We start from the raw sequence: 19,820 nt of genomic DNA on the forward strand, positions 1-19,820 counted from the left end.
ACGGAAGATTCTTCCAGGAATGGAGTTACTCCTGGCCATTACACATCGGTTCTGATCACTTGTTTGAACAAGAAAAATACATACTTAATCAAAGCTTTAACTGAGGGAACCCTAAGAAACTGTTACCCACATCCAGGGCTGGGTCCCTTCAAATGGCATTTATTAGTACTCAGGTAACAGACAACGAAGATGACTTGATGGATAACAAGGAAAAGACACGGAAAACGCTTGGGCCAGCGGCTGCGGTGAGCTGATGCCACGACACCGAGCCAGGGCTCGGTGGGTCCGTGCACCCCGCACCGGCTGTGCCTGCGTCCCAGAGCGAGCCCAGGCAAGTCCCCCAGCGGCACAAATACTTCGCCCTGCTTTCCTAATGGCAGAAAGCCGGGAAATTAACGCTCTGCACATGAAGGCTGTTGGTCCTGTGGGTGAGGGTGGTGGTCCCCGCGAGCGGGGGAGCGGAGCACGGCGCTGCTGTGGAGGGAGGAGAGATGCGGTTTTGGTACCCGGCCGGGAACGGAGCAGTGATGCAGCCCCGCTGCGTCCGCAGCCCCCTCCTGCTACGGGGCCAAGGTCTGGGTGAGATCCAGAGGGTTTTTTTCCAAAAGCCACCGGTACGGCTCTGGGCTGTGGACATGCCCTTGCTCCCTACAGCGGCCGTGCAGGCAGGAGGCCGATGCTCCTTGGGTCACATCCCTGCTGCTAGCGGAGCCTGGTTCTCGTGTTTGGGGCTTTTTTGCCGCTGTGGGCAACAGACAGCCCTGGCAAGCTATGGGGATGCACCCAGAGCTGCCTTTGCAGCACAGCACTTCCTCCGACGGATCCGGATCCGTCCCCTGAAAGCTCCTCAGTACTGCAGCGAGGGCTGCCCCAGCTCCTCCTCCAAATCCTGGTTCGTGGGCATTTCCCGGCCGTTCTTCTGACAGTCGGGGGTTAATGGGCCCCATCACCACCTGGAGAGGTAAATCCAACCACTGCTGTGGTGCATTTTAAGGAAATTTTAATGGTGGTAGGGATGATTCATGAATATTAATAGGTTGTAGTACTTTGGTGTCCGTCCATGTGGCTGCTTGCTAGATGCTGCTGAAAATATATGGTATGGAGACAGGGCATTGATTCATATCGTGATGAGAGGAGTCGCCGTAATGTGTTCCAAACAGCTTTTAAATGATGACTGCGGAGGAATTAAGACCAGTTTAATCCAACTAAATAATACTCCTAACAATAAACCGTTAAAATCAAGTTGACTTTTAGATTCTAGCAATTGTATCAGACAAGGTGATTACACTCAACATCAGTATTGATAATCATTAAAATAGATTAAACTATTGACTGAGAAATAAGAAACGCTGGTTGACTCCGGCAGAAGTGCTGGTGTGACTTTACAGCAGTGCCCCTCCTGCTCCCTGAAACTTCTCGCTGCTGCGTGGAGGTTCGGGCAGGTACCAGTTACTGTTCGTCAGGAGCATCACATGCCTCAAAGTTGGCTCCTATTGTAACAGCACATTTTATCTTTAAATGTCTTTGGAGGACAGGTTGCAGACTTCAAGAAGAAAGAAGCACTGCATCATTTTGTCTGGCTTGCTAGTGGGTCGCAGGCTTGTACCTGCTTCTTCTGGGAGCCCAAGCCATCGTTCGGCTGAAGGACTTCTTCCAGGGTCTTAACATACCCAGAGGGAACGGCCTTTGCTGGGAAATGAGCCTTTATTTCTCAGAGCAAGCTCAGCGACTGTCTTTGCGTTTCCTTCAGCAGCAGCCTGAACTTTCTCCTCTTAAAGGCAGTTCTTGTAGATAAGTCCCGAAGTGACTCGTACGTGAAATGACTCGGTTCTTCTGACAAAGCCGAACGTATGGAGCTGCCCGAGTTACTTACTGGGACCGCAGCGTGAGCAGAGCCTCAGCGTCTGCGGTGGGGCATGGATGGACCCCGGGTAGTCCTAAACCCACCAGCCCATGGGCCAGGCATCTCGCACAGACTCACGCCGTCTCCTTGGGGGACATTGGCTCAGCAGGAGGTAGGACACGGAGCCGAAACCGTGGCAGGTTGTGGGAAGGCTGGGGACTCCCCCAGGCACCACAGCCCGTGGGGCAGAGCGCCCGGTGTGGGTCTTGGAGGGTGGGAACGCTGGAGCAGAGCGGTTGGGCTGGGTGACAGGGTCCTCTGCTCCAGGACCAGCCCCTAGCACTGAGGCCATGGTATCTACGGCAAAACCAAAGACTTTTGCAGGACCAGGAGTAAGTGGAGATAATGGGAAGGACCAGAAGAAGCCAAGGAAGGGGGGGTAATGCTGGGGGAGAGGAGAGGGAGGAGTGTGTGATGGGGAGGAGAAAACACCTAGTCAGAATTCATCTTTTTTTTGCCATCGGCAGCACTTGCTGCCTGACGGATTGGCCATTACACGGGAGCTTGATGTTAAAAATATCCTCCATATCAACGAGAGAAGGTGTTTTGCAAGTGGGGAGAATGGCTGATGCAGAAGAGTTCTTGGGCGCGTTGGAGGAGAAATTGCTCGGTGTCCAAAACGGCTTCTTGGAAATACGGTGTCCCGCTCCAGAGCTCTCTGCGAGCAGCCTTTTAGTCAGTACTTTACCCTCTGCCCTTTGCTGTCATGCAGTCTGGCCGTATTCGGGGCACTCTGGTGCAGTGTGGATGCTGCTTTGCTATGGGGATATTGAACACTCGTCTGTGCCTTCAATTGCAAAGGGCTTTTTAAAATTGATTACTGGTCTGGCTCAAGTTATTGTATGATCCTGTAAATATACAGGGAAGATGGGCATTTTATGATGTCTGACTTCCCTACAATATTTTTTTATTAAGTAAACTGTAATGGAAATATTGGGTTTTCATTTCGTGCTTGCTGCTTTTCCAACATTTGTCAGTAAATCAAAGTTGCAAAAAGCCATCTCTCCCTCTGCGCTGGCAGAGCTAACAGCAGCCTGGTGGTCACTTACTTTTGGAAATGATATCACCTTATTTCTAGGCACTCAGCAGACTTCAGTGCTGATGTATTGACACTTGCAGCTTTCAGATCAAGGAAATAGTGGAGGATAGCATTTCCAGCAGAGAAATGCCCATATTTTAATATAAGGACTGCCAGCTGTAGTTACGCCAATTCGCTGAGATACAAAAGTGCCACGCTTAGAAAGCAAGCAAGTATTTCTTCCCCTCTTCTTCCAGCATCTCTTGTTTGTTTGCTTGTCTCCGTACAGCACATCGGGCACGTTGGATAGCACAGAAAGCCACTGCGAGCCCCTCGCCATGGGGCCAGCGGGGCTGGGCGCGGGGCACCTCTCCCATCGCGCACCTAAGTTGGCCCTGGGCAAGTGTATGGAGTCAATGATGTCTAAGCACATCTATGATCATTAATTTGGAGATGAGTCCTGCAGTACAGCCTCGTCTCGGCGCTCTCCCTGGGTTGCGAGCAAGCAAAAACATACAGAAAGAAAGTTTAAATGCTGAACATCATAGAATTTTTTTTCTGCATTTCTGTGTCTGTTTTTTTAAAGTACGGAAGCTGGAAGCTTTCTACAAGTCCTAGGGTGCTGCAGTCCTCTCTTGTTTGTATATTTGTAGTGAAGAAGCGAGAAATGTTTGATGTAGGATGAAATGGTAACGGGCTGTTGAATTACTGGCAGCTGCAGGGGCAGAGCTCCGCTCAGCTCGACCACCCCACCACTTCACAACTGGTTTGTTTTGTTGAACCAAAGCTGTAGTGAAAGCAGCTCCTTCCACTTTTATCTTCGCTCACAGTTTTTTCCTAAATATTAAGATCATTTAACTAATCAGCAAAGCACCTGCCTGCGAACACAGGCAGAGCCCGGCACAGGCTGCTGGCTCCCGTCCCTGCCCTGTGCTGCGATACTGGGCTGAGCCCGGTGAAACCTCCTTTCAAACCTTTGTCCTGTCGTATGCTTAAAACCAGAAAGAAGCCGGCCCCGGGTTTATTTAAGGGTACGTGCCCACAGCGGCTCTCCTTCATGTCAGGGATTGGGTCGCTGAAGCTGCACGCCCGTTTCTTCGGGCTGAGCTGGCTCGCTGCCGCGGTTTTGCAGGTCGTGTGCTGGCCTTGTTTTTCAAACACCCTTGGCAGGGACCCTTCAACGCCGGGGTACTCGGCAGAAGAGGCATCGCTCTGCAGCGCGTCCGCTTTCATTTCTCCTTTGAAGCATGTGAGCACCACCGCAGGGCGTATGCTTCGTCCTCGGTCGATCCTGGGCGCTCTGCTCCTCTTTTACACGTGTCCTTTACCCACAAGTACGTTTCCCTCGTCCACCCTTGCTGCATCACGTCGGGGGGCTGGTGCCTCCAGCGGGCGACGGTTGGGTGGTGGCAGGGGGCTGGGAGCCCCGCGGCGTGCCGGGGCTGGCCAGGGCATCGCCGCCTGTTCTGTAGGACGAAGCTGGAAGCCCACGGTCCCAACCCAGTTCCCACCAGATGGAGCAGTTGCCGTTCAGTGCTGCCGAGCCGTGAAACCCCAAACCCTGCGGGGATGCGGCCCCCCGGCCCCCAGGAGGGACCCCGCAGCGCATCCTCACTGAAGTGCCCCGCAAGTGCTCCGGCTGATCTCGCCTTTGCTCCCGGGGTGTAAATCTGGAACAAAAGTCCCAGAGCCGCGTGAGCCGAGCTGAAGCACTGCCTCTGGTTTGGTCCTTTGCTTTGCTTTTTGGCAGCTCCTCGCTTTTCGAGCGTGCCCAAGCCTCTGTCTGTGTTTTTTCTAACTTTGCCGTTTGCAGTAGGGGCCAGGCACGGGGGACTGGTGCTTTTTTAGCAAACTGTTTCTTTCCACCCGGTTTGGCCAAAATGCTGAACAGGTGCTTAAAAATCGTGCAACGCTTAAAAGTCAAATGTGACCTAGCTGCGGATCCGGCTGTGCCGTTCCTGGGTGGGAGCCGACGGCGTGCTGCCCACCGGCTGGGGCACGGTGACCGCGGTGCACGGGTCTGGCAGCTCGCCCCGCGTCACGCCAGGTTGTGCTTTGGTTCCACGGGTGCCACCGGCAACGTGGCGTGGGCAAGACGTACCCGCGTGGGGCCACGTCTGGTATTTGACCCGGTGGGTGCGTTCCCCAGAGCTGCACCAAGCGGGTAAGGAGAGGCACGCCGGCGATGCGCCGAATAACCGGCCACCGCCTCAGAGGGGCTGCGGCTGCGCCAGGGCCTGGAAGAACATCAGCGCTGAGCTTTACCCATCTAATCTGCCCTGAATCCCATCCCACGCCCTTGCTCCTCGTGGATCTGACACCTGCCCTGTGCAGGAACGCAGGCAGTATTCCCCCAGCCCTGGCTGCAGAGAGATGCTGCTCCCCGGGAGGACAACCCGTGATGTTGGCCCCACACGTATCACTGACCGGTACCTTCATGTGCTGCTGCAGTGGGAGTAGGAAAGCTGTTCAAATTACCAAGCTTAGGACTTCTTGACTTTGCTTTGCTATTCCTTTAAAAAAATTGTTCCTGACCCATCTGGCCTTCTTGCGAGGGTCGCATATTGCCATGGATTTGTGATGCCTTCTTCCTGCCCGCAGGTACCTTCATGATAATCAGGCTCAAGTTTTTCATCTGATCTGCTGGAGATGAAGCTTGGGGTCCAGGTATCCCCAAAAGCTGGAAGGCTCAGCCTGAGCTCCAGATGTTGCAGCTCAGAACTGGCTCTGTGCTGGTGAAACGTGAAGTTATGATTTATTACTACATGTAGCGTAATTCATTTTTACATTGAAAGTAATTTTATGTTATATAGTCAAATCTCATTTGTTATTTATTGCATCCTCTCCCTGCACAGACGTGGATGCTTCGCCCTCTCTCCTGGTGGATAACGTCCGTCGTCCTTTTCCTGGTGGGGCTGTGGGGACCTGCTGCGGGACGGTGGGCAGCGCCGGGGAGCAGGGAGCGCTCCTGCCCGGGGACTGGAGGGATGGGACGGGGTCAGAGTGTCTCCAAAGGAAACCAACGTCTTTTGCCCATTTGTACCTATGAAAGCGCAGTAACTTCTGCAAAGTGCGACCTCCGAGCAGCTGAGCTGGCCGGCAGCGAGACAGGAGCCGTGGCTTGTCCTGGGAGATGTGTCTCAGCCAAACATGTGCAATAAAATGCTTGGATGTTGAGCTGCTGCTACGAAAGACCCCCACAAAAGGATGCTGTTGGCCTCGAAACCCACATGTTTCTCTGTATGTAACTCTCCCATGCCTATTTATTTGCTGCCTTTTCCTGGTGCTGCCGTGGGAGCATCACAGCAGGGCGGGCAGGCGGAGGCACTCACAGGTTCCTACTGTGCTGCCTGGGCACCAAAATACAGATCTAGGTGCTGCTAAAGTAGAAATCTTGCTGCTCGGTGCAGCAACAACCTGCAGCACGAGCGCTTTCATCTGCCGCCCCCCCGCCAGAGAGCTTTCCATCCAGCAGAGCATCTCGCGGCGAGCCGAGACCCCCCGCTGCCCACAGAGCACAGCCCGTCCCTGCCCTGTGTTAAATCCACGTCTTACCGAGAGAAAGCGAGATTTTTTTTTTGATGCAAGTCGCTCTGCATTGAGCCCAGATCACTGATGTGTGCCCCTGCTCCGTATTACACACCATGTCTGGCTCAATTTAGAAACCGTACGAGCTAAAGGGGCTTGGAAGAGGGTCTGCATTACACCAAGGTCTACAGGTCTTCGGTGCCAACTCCAATTGCTGCTCACACACAGTGTTTAGTTTAGAATAGATTATAATATATATTCCAGATGTATTAAGCTTTAGAGCATATCTTTTCTCCTAATCTTCCCCGTGCCAACACACATCAGTTCAATCTCCCTACCTACAACAGACAAATTATTTTAGTTGTGCTTTGGAACCTGATGTAACCGACAACAAATATAATGCAATCCTGGTGGCTACCACCGCTGCGTGAAGATGCCCCAAGCACAGAGCTGGAGACAGGTTTTATTTTAAGCCATCTTTATTCAATATTTCATTTTGTACTTAAAAACGGGTATATGATGGGGACATATTAAATGTTGATCTTCTTGCTCAACTATCTGCTAATGTGATTTTTGGTACCACATCGCGGGGAAACTGAATTCTTTTATCTTTATGTAAAAGTGCTGTCACAAACCCAAGCAAGTTTTCAGCGTGATGAGACCCTTACAAAGAGGGATTTTTTTTGTTGTTGTCATTACCGATGTCTTCTGAAAAGGATATCTTTAAGATATAGGAACAGCTATAGCTGCCGGTATTCTGAATCCCTCTGACGGCTTATACTGCAAAGGGAGCCTTGACAATGATGGATAACCTCCGCAACTTGTCAGCAAACGATGCTGGGAGTAGCAAAACCTTTCAGGAGCCTGTTGCTCGTAGCCAAACGCCTTTATGTAAACAGCCAACCTCGCCAAGACATCCCCTGCGCCCCTGGTCTTTGCAGCCGCCGTGTCTGGTACTGCAGGGCTTTCCACCATCTCTTGTCCATGACTTTTTTCCCCCCAGATCTGTTTAAGTTCTTTGTTTGGTTTTGCTTGAAACATTTTAATAAAATCACTGCACTAATAGGGAAAGACTTTTCTTGACAGCTTAGTATTTCTTGTATAAACTCATTGATTTCATTAAGGTGATCTGGTGGTAGTGAGGAAATGAGTATGCACTTGGGAGTGAGGATTTAGGGGAGCTGTTTTGTTGTGTTTGAGGTCTTGGAAAGGAGACAAGTGAGTGCTTTGGCCATATTGCCTGAGTAATAAAACGTTTATAGACAGACATGGGAAATGGCCCATGAGACTTTGTAAAATCTTCTTCGCTTAAAAAGAATTGGCTAGGCAATAGCTCTAAACGGGAAAGAAGAAAAAGATGTGGGAAGGGGATTGATGGGAAGAGGAGTGAAGGCGCTGAGAGAGAAGGTGTTATCCTGGAGGTTATCCTTGAGGTTGTCCTTGAGGTTGTTATCCTTGGTCCGTTGTGGGCTCCGGGGCAGGAGCCGTCCCTCACCCACGCGGAGCCAGCAGCGAAGGGCAGCCCCAGTCCCACGGGCAACACCAGCGCGGTTGGGCAACGCTGGAGAGGACACGCGCTAGCTGTGGTTCAGAGCAAAGGATTTAGGCATGCTCTGGTACAGATGTGGTAATAAATGCTGTTGTGGTTCGTTACCGTGACCTCTCTCCTGCTCCCCACACTTGCAGGGTGGCATGTTCCTACTCATTGCCTGAGGATGCAACAGGGCTTCCTTTTGCACAACTTAATTAATAACAAAATGTAAGCAAATTTTAAAAAAATAATAATTTCTGCAAAAATTCTGCTGCCCGCTGCTCTCCATCGGGGGCAGAAAGGAAGTGGGGACCGCGGTGGGCTGAGCTGAGCCGGCCGGAGCTGGACTGGGGGGGAGCCCGGCGGGGGGGTCCCCTGGGGCACCCCCCCAACCCTTCCTCATCCTGTGATCAGGGTACCCAGGTTCACCTTCCAGCAATCAACTCCTCGCCAACAGAGTCTTCGGGAAAATAACTGCCAATGCCAGTTCTTTGGGGGTGTCTGAAGAGTCCCGCGAAGGCCAGGTATTTTAGTGCAAGCCCACCTCTAATTAATAGCAGTATTTGTTTAGACGGATCAATGTCCTTGACCTCAATGCACAATTTAAGCTATTACTGTATCACTAAATATGAAATGAACTATAATACATTTGAGAGGCAAACCACTTATATCGAACCCAGTAATACAGATGAGAATCTTTTATTACATCCAATGAAAGCTGTGTGGTTATATTTAAATACTCCAACTGCTAAAGGCTGCAGTGACAGACTTTTCCAGAGCTAATTTACCGAGGAGCATCGCGGAGGCTAACCCAGGCCTCCAGCACACATCATGTGTCCCAAGAAGAAAAACTGTTTTGGAGTGAGGAGCTCTGCTACTCGTGATTAAAATAGATCACTTAATGTATGCTGAAAGTAGTGCTCGCAGTGATTGTGCGGAGATATAAAAGTAGAGGAAAACTAAGAGCGAGGTGTAAGAGACACCGAAGGTTTGCAGTGGCAGCTCGGGGTCTGCTGCTGGTGTCATCCCCTTCGCATGGGGCAGGGGATGTGCCCTCGGAAAAAAAAAAAGCAAACAAAACACAGGGTGCTACCTCAGCACTCATCAAACCCCATGTAATTATGATGAAGAGATTGTCTCCAATGGAAGCGACAAACAAGGTGTGATAACTAACTGAAGGCTTGGCCTGGGTAACATACTTCTAATTAGCGGCAAGTTTAAAAGTCTCCTCTAGCACATGGGTAAACAATATCTTGGAGTAATATAGGGGTTGTCAATGATGCTTTTATGTTCAAAAAAGCCTGTATTGTACTCTGGGTCAATGAGAAGCTGTGAGAGGTGAGGACTGTTCAATACTCATGGCCTAAGATCTGCAGAAATCTCCATAATATAGAAATGGATTCTGCAGGGACAGGAATGCTAAGAGGCAGCATCACCACTTCAGGCAGTCGCTGGTGTGGTGCTCCGTGCAACATAAACATCATCCTTAGAGGTGTACCGTTCTACTTTCCTATTATACTTCCTTTAAGAACAAAAAAAAAGCTGTAAAAAAGTACAAGTATTAGGAAAAGAAAGCAGTACTGCTGGTACGGGTTCTGCTGCCAGTCAGGATGGATTCCTCGCGTGCACGGCTGTGGTTGTGCGTGATTTCCTTAAATCGTTGGCATTTCTTCCGTGGGCCAGCCGTGCATGGTGCTGTAGCTTTCGTGGCCACTAGATGAATTAGATCAATTTTATACATTCATTATATATTTGGGGGGAAAAAAAGGGGGCGCGGGGCCAGTTTTCCTCTCTATGCAAACCTTCACTCCAGGATCGCTCCCCTGGCTCTGGCTGCTGTGCAGAATGAGGGTTTTTCATTTACAGTCCCAAAGGTAAAGTTGTTAGTGAATGCTGATCATTCCTCTTTAGTCTAAATTAATTAAATGACACAGTATCTATTGTATGAAATAAATGGGGATCATTTTACATGGTATACTGTATACAGCGATTATAATGTGCGATCTTTCTAGAGAAATATGGGAAAACAATGTCCTTTGCTGGAACAGGCACGGCATTCCCCTGCTCTGCAATACATCTCCTTGTTAAGCAGTAATGCAATGTAATCCGCAGCGACTTAATAACTAACATGACAGATGTATAATCTAGAGTAATGTAAAACGTTGTAAGCACAAGATGCACGTGACTATCCTTCATCCGAAACATGTGTAAATCACCAGCATTCCCGCGCCCGCAGCAGCAAACAAAAGCTGCGCCCGTGCCGGCAGAAACGGGGACGATCGGCACATGAACGCTGGAACGCTGCTCGTGTTTTCAATCTGCATTAAATAATTATGCAGTCAGATCTCCAGCGATACTCATACCCCAAATTAGTCTACCATAAACCAAGTCTGGTTTGCGAAGGCTTCCTCCCTGGCTGGTTATCTTCGCTGCCTCCGAGTATTTCAGAAAGAAAGCCTTTACACTTACTGATACACTGCCCTAGGAGCACTCCAAATATGCGTTTACTGCAAATTGCAATTTTTTTACTGAAAGTGGCGATGCGATGTGAAGCAATGCAGTGATACACAGCCGTCAGCCAGAGGAGAGGGGTCGCAGCATGGATCCGTTCACAGCACAAGTGACGGCTGCTATTGGAACTGAGGTTTGTCTTCGGAGTAATTACTAACTCTGTAGAAAGTGTTGCTGAGAGAGGAGCATCAGCCAAAATTCATCATAAATCACTTTAAATAAGAAGACCACAGTCAATAAAACACATGGAGGAGGAGGAGTTTTGGAAATTCCTTTGGAAAAGATCCAGCCTCTCTCAGAATTACCCTCCAAGATGTTTACAGCACTGGGGAGCAGCTCTGGGGGCACGGGGGATGCAGCGCCCAGCGATGTGCCCGGGAGCCGGCTGCCCAGCCCCGCGCAGGATGCGGCCCTGAGGCATGGACCAGAGCTCCCCGGAGGCTGACGGGCAATGTGTGATGTCAACACAGAAAACAGTCATTTTAATTTGTATTTATTAAGTGTCAGTTAGTCTGTGCTTAATTACCACAAGTGGGCATCCCAAAGCTCCTCTCACCCTTTCCCCTTCTGAATGTTTGCTTATATAAAACACCTCACACTAGGCAGGAAAAATTATAGGCTGTGTGAATGTATACACTTGCTCCTTGTATGTGTAGTATGCGGTATCTTCTGCTACGAAAGTTTCTGTGATATTGTCCTGGAAAAGAAGTATTCAATGCTTTAAAAAAAAAAAAAAAGGAATTTGGGGTCTGTAATACGTTACATTTCTAGCATCTCTGAGAATCGCTTCTCATCATGCTGGCAGTGCTGCTGTTGGGGTACAGCTCCCTCGGTCCCTCCACATCTACAGCAGGAGCTTGGGGTTTGGGGACTTGGGTTTTGCTTGGGATGGAGGGCGCAGTTAGAAATGCTTTTAGGAGAAGGTTTACCTTTATTCTTGCCATTCCTCAGGAATGCAGTGCTGTGGGCTCGGAGAGCCACAGCTGTAAATCTGGCTGGGTTAGAACATCTTTGTACAGGAGACAAAGGATAAAGTACCTGTGGCCAGGGTTGCAGCATTCACGCTGGTGCATAATCCCAGCTCTGTCTGGGAGAAATATCAACCCAGAAATGTGCCCAAATGCGGAGCTGCAGGGAAGGTTGGTCTGAGCCAGGATCTGTCCGTCCACCCCTTCGCTACTGGAGTAGAAGCAGCCACGAGACAAATGTTTTTGAGCATCTGGGTTCAGACTTGTCAAGAAATTTTGTTGATGATGTTTTCTGCAAAATTTCTGGGCAGTGGATTGCGCACGCTGCTGATATTTGCTTTCAGAAAGAGCAAATGGTTTTTGCATTTTCCAACCACGCTAGACTTGGACTCCTGGTACTTGATATAAACCCTGTCCCAGCCGAGCTCTTTGCAGATGCCCTGAAAGAAAATGGAAATAGGAAAGAAATATGGAAAAAGGGAAATCAAACAGAGTACAAAGAAATGAACAGCCAAATTTTAGGGAGAGATGAGCACTTCTGCACACAGCGCTCCCGCTCCTGCGCTCTCTCTGTTCATATATCCTTGTTTTGACTCATCCTATGACTCCAGCTGTGGCAGAAGGCTTCTGAGAAAGCAGTTCAAATACAAATTTTGTGTTAAAGTGGCGAAATCAACAGAATTACTCAACTAGTGCAGAAACAGCCTTAGTAAAACAAGTTTGTGTAGCATTTCAGCTATTAATGTATTATTCCCTAACAGCATTTCTCATTCTTTGAAAGAGCTGAAATGCCTGATTTGGAACTCTCCGGCTTAGGCAAGAAAATAAAAGATGCAAAAGCTCCTCCAAATAATAGCTTTTATTAATCTCTGGTGAAATCGCACAGAAACCTGTGCAGGGTGATTTGGCACACTGCTCCTGCCTGCCCGGTGGCAGGGCTCCCCAAGCCGACCCTGCACCCCACGTCCCCGCTGCCGTCATGGGTGGAAGGGGAGCTCGGTGCCTCATTTGCGTAAGAACTTCATCAGCGAGTAATTAAATGCCAGCAGCCGACAGGCCCCACGTGTGGGTGGCATCTCTGGGCAGGCGGTCACTGAGCAGGCAGGGCAGCGGTGGATGGGCAGGATCTTACCATGGAGAAGTCAAGGAGCTCTTCATGAAAACAGTGACACTGTTTTATACGTCTTTTCTTAAAATAATCTCTATGATGCAGCAGAACCACATTTCATAAGTTTTTGTCAGACCTGCTATTGACTAATATGGTTTTATAGGTAGCACCTTTGCCACGCACGTGCTGGGAGCAGCGGCGCGAGCCTCGTTGGGGTGGGAGATGCGATCTGGCCATAAACCAGCACACGGGACTGCATTCGACACTGGTCTGCAGATTTGATAAATTCCATTTTGGCATAAATTTAAAAATCCTAAGACAAATTCTCCGGAGTTTGGCGGTTGCGTGGGGCACACAGAGGTGCCCCCGGCTGCCGCGAGCCCCGTGCCCTGATAATTCGGGAAGTGATTTTCCATCTAAGGTGAGTAAAGGAATACAAATCCATCCTTTAACCACTTGGACTACGGCAGTAATAGCATCCTGGGCAGCTGGAGAAGAGTTGCTAGTGCCGGACGAAGCAGGTGGAGAAGAGGACCGACCCCGCGTCGAAGCAAGGCTTGCTCCTCATCCCTGCCGCCGCTGTGGCTGGGCGGGCAGCTCCGGGCACGGGATCTGGGATAAACAAACTGGGAGCTGGATATGTCCTCCCAGCCGCACCGACTGACGCCGCCGGAAGAATAAGCGGTTAAATATCGATATAAATATTTAAACTTCACTTATGGCCTTCAGCGTCTATTTACTCAAAAGCATCCCCTTAGAAAGTTTATTCGACATGATCTGCAAGTCAAACAACTTTTCAAAAGGCGCACCGAGGGAAACACAAAGGACCAAAACTCTCTTTATGTTGTCGGGGGGGGGGGGGGGTCGCGCTTTAAGCCTGCTTTAAAAACGGGTGGCGAGCATGGACCAGGGGAGCGGTGGGCACGGGGGGCGAGAGGAGAGCGGGGGCCGGGGCGGCCGTGCCCGGTGCTGCCCGCCGGCACAGCGGCTGCCTCCCCGGCAGGGGTAGGCACTCGCGCAGCCTGGGGAGAGAAGAGGCACATGAAAGCGGGTCTGGATTTGCCTTGCAATGACAGCTGCATATTAATCTAAAGAATTTCTGAAAAATCAAAAAGACATTTTTCAGCAAAATACACCCCTAGAGCCTCAATCATAAAGCAAGGGAATAAACTTGAAACAGGATTGATTTCATCTTAAAGGGAATATTTCTTTGAAATGCTACCAACTGCAGTTGTCTTATTTGGTTTTCAATACTATAACAAAATTGTGCCATATTGTGTCAAATAAGGAGATAATATAACGGCTTTAAACAAATTTTGTAATTATGGGATCAATCAGAAATGAATTAAATCCATGTGCATTAGGTAAGTCGTGCCACTGAATACTGAGTAGCTCCAAATACCAGCTCTGAGCCCTTCTCCAGCGGCCGCCGTCCAAAACCTGTGAGTTTGGGGTGACACCAGCCACGGGACGCAGGGGATGTGGCAACCCCTCGCGAGTGCTCCTGGACCAGGGAAAGAAGTACAAGGTATGACGTCTTGGTTAAAAGCAAAGAAAATAAAGAGAAAATTATAAACTCCTCAAACAAGTCTGAGCCAATAGAAAAAAACCACCAGCCCTTCCAGAAGCCTAGGGTTTGGATGAGTTTTAAATGCTTTTGTCTGCACAGTGATGCTGATCAGTCTCTCACACTATCTGGTATTTTTCTCACTGTTTTCTTACTCAGTTTCAAATCTCCACAAGCCACAGCGCACAGAGGTTCAATATTAGTGAATACTGAACTCATTGTGAATATTGTGACTATATAGTGAATATAGACCCCACTTCAGTTATGGGACATCCCTGGTATTCAGGAAGGAGTTTTCCTGCTCGCTTTCTTCATCACATCACTGCAGAGCCTCCCCGGGCTGCCGAGGATGGGCAATTATTTCAGTCAAGCTTCAGTAGCCTTTAACCACAGCCCTTTGCTAAAGTTTTTTCCACTGCTGAGACCTTCATGTAAATATTTTCAGGGCTCTGGGCACTGGGGAAAATAAAGGAGCTTGAAGGATGCGGCACTTGCCCTCGCAGGAAAATAAAGCCTGGGAACCCCGGCACCGCTGGTGCCTTCTCAAGGACTCGGGGCAACTATTGTCTCTTGTGTAACTTCATTAAATAATATTAAACGCCCTTTGCTCACCCATGTCATATATGCATGCATGCGAAAATTAACAAATAGCAAAAAAATATCCATGAATAGCAAATTTTCTAGCAAAATTTGCATTCACTTTCTTTAGGAAGTTTGACCCCGTCTCCTTCATTTGGGTTCCTTAGAAGTCCCTCCTTTTCCTGTTATAAATATTTGAGCCAAAGTAAGACCAGAATATCTCCTTGGGCAGCTTCCACCCAGGAGCTGCCCCGCGGGCTGGCTGCCAGCACCCACAGCCGTGGGCCAGAGCTGCAAAAGCATCCCCATCAGCTGGCTGCCTCTCACTGAAAGTTAATTAGAGTGACGAAAGCTTTCTGCATAGGAAAGTATCGGATATTTTGGAGCTGTTAGGAAAGAGGCAAATCACGCAGCATGGGGTGGGGGGATGTGTCTTAAATTTCCACCCTAATGAGCTTTGTAAATATATTTTTTTACTGTTCTTTAAAAAAAAATATATAAAAAATTCTGAGGAGGTTTGGTGCTGCTAGAGGACCAGGATGAAACTGGGAGAAGTGCCTTATCCCCCTGCGGTGCGGTGCTACGGGAGATGCCCCTTACCAGGGCTGGCCATGGATTGGGGCAGCTCCTGGGAGGTTTTTTCACCTCCTGCCTGGTCAGCACATGGGAAAACCTCCATATAGCCCAGCATAGACCTTCCCTGGATTTGCCTTGGCAGGCAGGAGGAGACCCTGGGGGATGCTGAAGCTTCCGCTTTGTAGAAAATACTGCGATTGCTTCAAATGCGTTGTCAGAAAAAAGGAAAGTAGTTCTCTTTTTGTTTTCTTCTTATTTGTTTAAATAGGAAGAAAGCAAGAAAAGGTTTATTTAAGTGCTCCTACAGGCTCTCAAGCCTCCCCACAACCGTTCCCTTCCTCTGCCGAAGCATAAAGCCAGGCGGCAGGTGAGAGCCGCCGCGGTGCGGCGGGACGTCAGCACTCCCGGGAAGGGGAGCGGTGCCGTTTTGGTGGAGTTTCTGAAGGCTTTAAAGAGCTCGTCTCTGAACAGGGGCAGGGAACAGTCTATTTTCTTGAAACTCGGCTTCACAGAGAGCCCTGTTCTCCCGTGACAACCTTCAAACGCGGTGCCAGCGGAGGCGGTGCGGCTGCGATTGAAACCGCCGGCTTGTCGGAAGCCGCAGCCGGCGTGGGTCCTGCAGGGACCGGGACGGGGAGCAGAGATGAAATATGCTCCGCTCCTTAGAAGCTCGGTCCTCTCCTTCCTCTGCCTCCGACCATCGATTTCTTTAAAAATGTGATCCCTCTGTTTTCTTTTGCTTCTCAAACCGGTCCTTCGCTTGTGCAGGAGGCTCTGCGAGCAGTGTGGACGCTCCCAGCCCAGCCACAGGCATCAGCCACCTTGGGTGTTGGGGTGCTGGGGGTGCTGGGGTGTTGGGAACGCTAGGGATGCTGGGGGTGCTGGGGATGCTGGGGGTACCCTGGGAAAAGTGTGCTTACCCCTCTCTGCTCCACCTGCGGTGGCCCATGGGCTTGGTAGCAAATACTGAAGAGCATCGTTTTTATAAATGCGCCTCTCGGTTTTCATCCCTTAGGAATTAACTGGCCCCCGGGTGAGGTTCTGCAGTGCCACGCGCCCGCTTCTGCTTTCCGAAGCAACTTGAGCAAAGTCAGCAGAGGCATTTGGTGAGATGAGGTGGAAATAAGCGCAACTTCAAGCTCGCAGGACGCTGAATCCCTAAAGGAAGCATCCACGGCGCTGGGACCCCCAAGTTAAGAGCGGTATGCAGTCAAGGGACCTGCACACTGACCTCGCACCCCCCCAGGGCTTCGTGCTGGGAGGTCCCGGTGGGCTATGGGAGGGCTCCCCGTGGTGGCAATCCCCTCCGGTGCTGCCGCGCCGACAGTCCCCACCGAGGGATGGTCGCAGGGGCACTGTGCCCCCTGAGTTAGCGTGAGCCTGGACCTTGCATACCAAATCCTAATCTAAAATATAACGGTCCAGACAGGGAGGAGCACATCACCGTGCTGTTTCCACATACAAGGATTTAAATACAGGATTTTCTCTGGATCTTACCTTGCATGCCCGATACCTTTTGGCTCTCCCCATCTGCAGAAGCCCTGGCTGTGAGATGGGTTTTACTTCTGTGCTTGTCCAGCCACGAGCTGCTCTGGGGTGAGAGCTGGGATTTTAATTACAGGTTGCAGCACGTGGCCAAGCCCTCCCAGCAAGGATGGTGGGCTGTGAGAGCTCAGTGCGGCTCCGGATAACCAGTTATACCACGTCCCCACGCCAGTGCTGCTGCTGAGCACACCGACCATGCCCTGGCGAACAGCCTTGCAGGGCTTGAGCTCCCGCACACTTGAATTACACTGCTTTCCGCTCAAGAAAAGTGTACGACGAAGAATGGCCTACTGCTGCCAGAGAGATAGGTCAGTAAAACTATGTCCATTCTGCCCTGGGTCATCGCGTGTTCGTGCAAAACATTCACCACTGTGTCTGCACGTGCTTCTGCATTAGGTGATGGATTTTCCTTGGCTGAATAGTCCTTTCTGGTTTCAAGCGAGCAATGCACTTGCACAGGTGGTTTGCAGGACCGAGCCATCAGCTGCACATCTCTTCCATCCCCCAGGGAAATGAAAATTTATCTTAAAGGAGTTTCTTTAATGATTTATTAAAAACAAAAAAAAAACCACAACCAAAAAAACCCCCCAAAACAGTACTTTCAAGCAATCACAAAGGGAAAGCAGCAGAAGATGGAAAACTGCAGAGGGCGATGGGACAGACGGTGAGTCTCGGTGATGACAAACAGATTGCTGGAGACCACGGCGCAGCGGCTGGGGCTTCACCGACGCAGGTCTGAGCCCTGCACGGCTGGTGCAGAAGTTCAGCCTCCTGCCTGCCCATCGGGCTGTACTTAGAGTTACCTCCGAGAGATCCCACAGCAGGGTTTCCCACGTGCGTGCAGCCGAGGGTTTTCCATGAGGCTGGTGCTGTGCACCTGCGACTGGAGCTCAGCCTCCATCTCCAGAGGTGATCGCACCGAGGCACGACAGGGTTTGGAGCCCGGCTCGCCCCAGCAGCGGCCCTCGTACCTTCTCCTCACGGGCAACGATGCAAATGAATGGGTTTGCGACTTGTCGGATAAATACAGTGTTTGTTCTTCCTAATGGATTTCAGCAAGATATGGTAAATATTAACTCCCAGGTGGGGCAAAATGCATAATTCATCAGCTAGCACATTCCGACTGCGCTGTCTGTCTCATGATTAACATGTGTGCTGGTTTTGGCTGGGATAGAGTTGATTTTCTTCATAGTAGCTAGTATGGGGCTACGTTTTGGATTTGTGCTGAAAACAGCGTTGCTAACACAGAGGTGTTTTTGTTATTATTGAGCAGTGCTTACCCAGAGCCAAGGGCTGTTCTGCTTCTCACCCCATCCCACCAGCGAGCAGGCTGGGGGCGCACAAGGATTTGGGAGGGGACACAGCCGGGACAGCTGACCCCAGCTGACCCAAGGGATGTTCCAGACCAGAGGACATCATCCTCAGCATAGAAAGCTGGGGGAAGGAGAAGGAAGGGGGGGATGTTCTGAGTGATGGCATTTGTCTTCCCAAGTCACCGTTAGGTGTGATGGAGCTCTGCTGTCCTGGAGGTGGCTGAGCACCAGACAAGGGAAATGACACTTGGCCAAAGAAACCGCTTACATTACTGACAGCATCCACTGTGGGGCCACAAAACATGGTGCCTGCTCCAGAAGTGACATAACCACTTCTTATTCTCTGCTTTTCAGGCAACATTAAATCTCTTCCCATGCTAATGCATCTTCCTCCTCAACCATTACATCTCTGACATGTGAAAGACACGTTTGTCCATCCTTTTCTTCCGAAAGCTCGACACACAACAGCAGATGCTGATAACTTCAAGCTGCAAGACCCTTGAGCATCACTGACCCTGGTCTTCTGCATCTGCCCTCCCAGCTGCACAGGCTTCACCGACCATGGCCCCCCCTGTGAAACACTCTGTTTATCAAGCTATGCCCAGCATCTGATGGATCTTCTCAGGGTTGTCACAGTTCTCATCATAGATCCAAAATAACAAACCCAGACCTTTCACCTGCTTTTTTCAGCTGAAAGGAGGACGACTCCTGCCCCTGCTGTGCTCTCCTGCCTCTTGGATGGTCCTAGTCGAGAACCAAGCATGCTACCAGTATCTTCTTTACTCATACTAATCTACTGCCAAAATGTAAAGGTTTTGATGCTTGCATCCTAAAGTGTGTGATTCAGTGGGCATGAAATTACACTGTGTCCACGAGAGGGCTGCTGAGCAGCCCCAGGGGCTGGAGGTGAGCGATGCTGCTCACGAAATAGGATGCTACACAAAATCTAGCCCCAGAAAGTCTTGGCCTTGTAGCTCGTTTGTGAAGCCCACGAGCAGCACCCAGATCTCCAGTGCCAAAACAAGCCACCACATCTGTAGCAGAAACATCTTGCTTTTCGCCACCTTTCTGTCCTCACAAGGTGTGAAGCTCTGCGTTCATTCTGGCAGGTTAGGAGGGTACGTGCAGGTCAAATGTGCTCTCCCTGGAACGCCCAATTATCCACCCAACGTTTTGGGGACCAAAAAAGTTCTTGGCGAATGGAGTGACCCAAAGGAGGGTGCTTGCAGGGACACAGTGGGAGCACCCTCCGCAGCCCCATCCCTGAGGTCCACCCGCCGTGGGGGGGTCCTGCCCCACGCCTGTCGGCCGGGCAACACCGAGCTGTACCTCGTGAGGAGCTTTTTCTGTATGCACATACGGATTTTTCACATGTGTTCATTTGCTCTAACGTGCTACGTGACCTGAATGCACACCGGGGTCTTCGAAAGGAGGCGGCGCGCGAGCGGGGATGCTCCGCTGAGCCCTGCCCTTGCAAGGCGGTGGGCGAGCAATCGCGCTGCTCACGCTAAATCTGCTTTAAAATATCACTTGCTCCCTCACAAAAACCCACCAAAGGAATTAAGAGTGAAACTGAAGACCGCAGCAGGGTGATGCAGGTTAGCGGTCGGGCCAGGACCAGCTCTGACTACGTATTTCTGGGGAAGATGGGTTTCAGGAACTAATGAATCCTC

This window comes from Buteo buteo, chromosome 7 (assembly GCF_964188355.1).
Source record: "Buteo buteo chromosome 7, bButBut1.hap1.1, whole genome shotgun sequence".
Classification (NCBI taxonomy): Eukaryota; Metazoa; Chordata; class Aves; order Accipitriformes; family Accipitridae; genus Buteo; species Buteo buteo.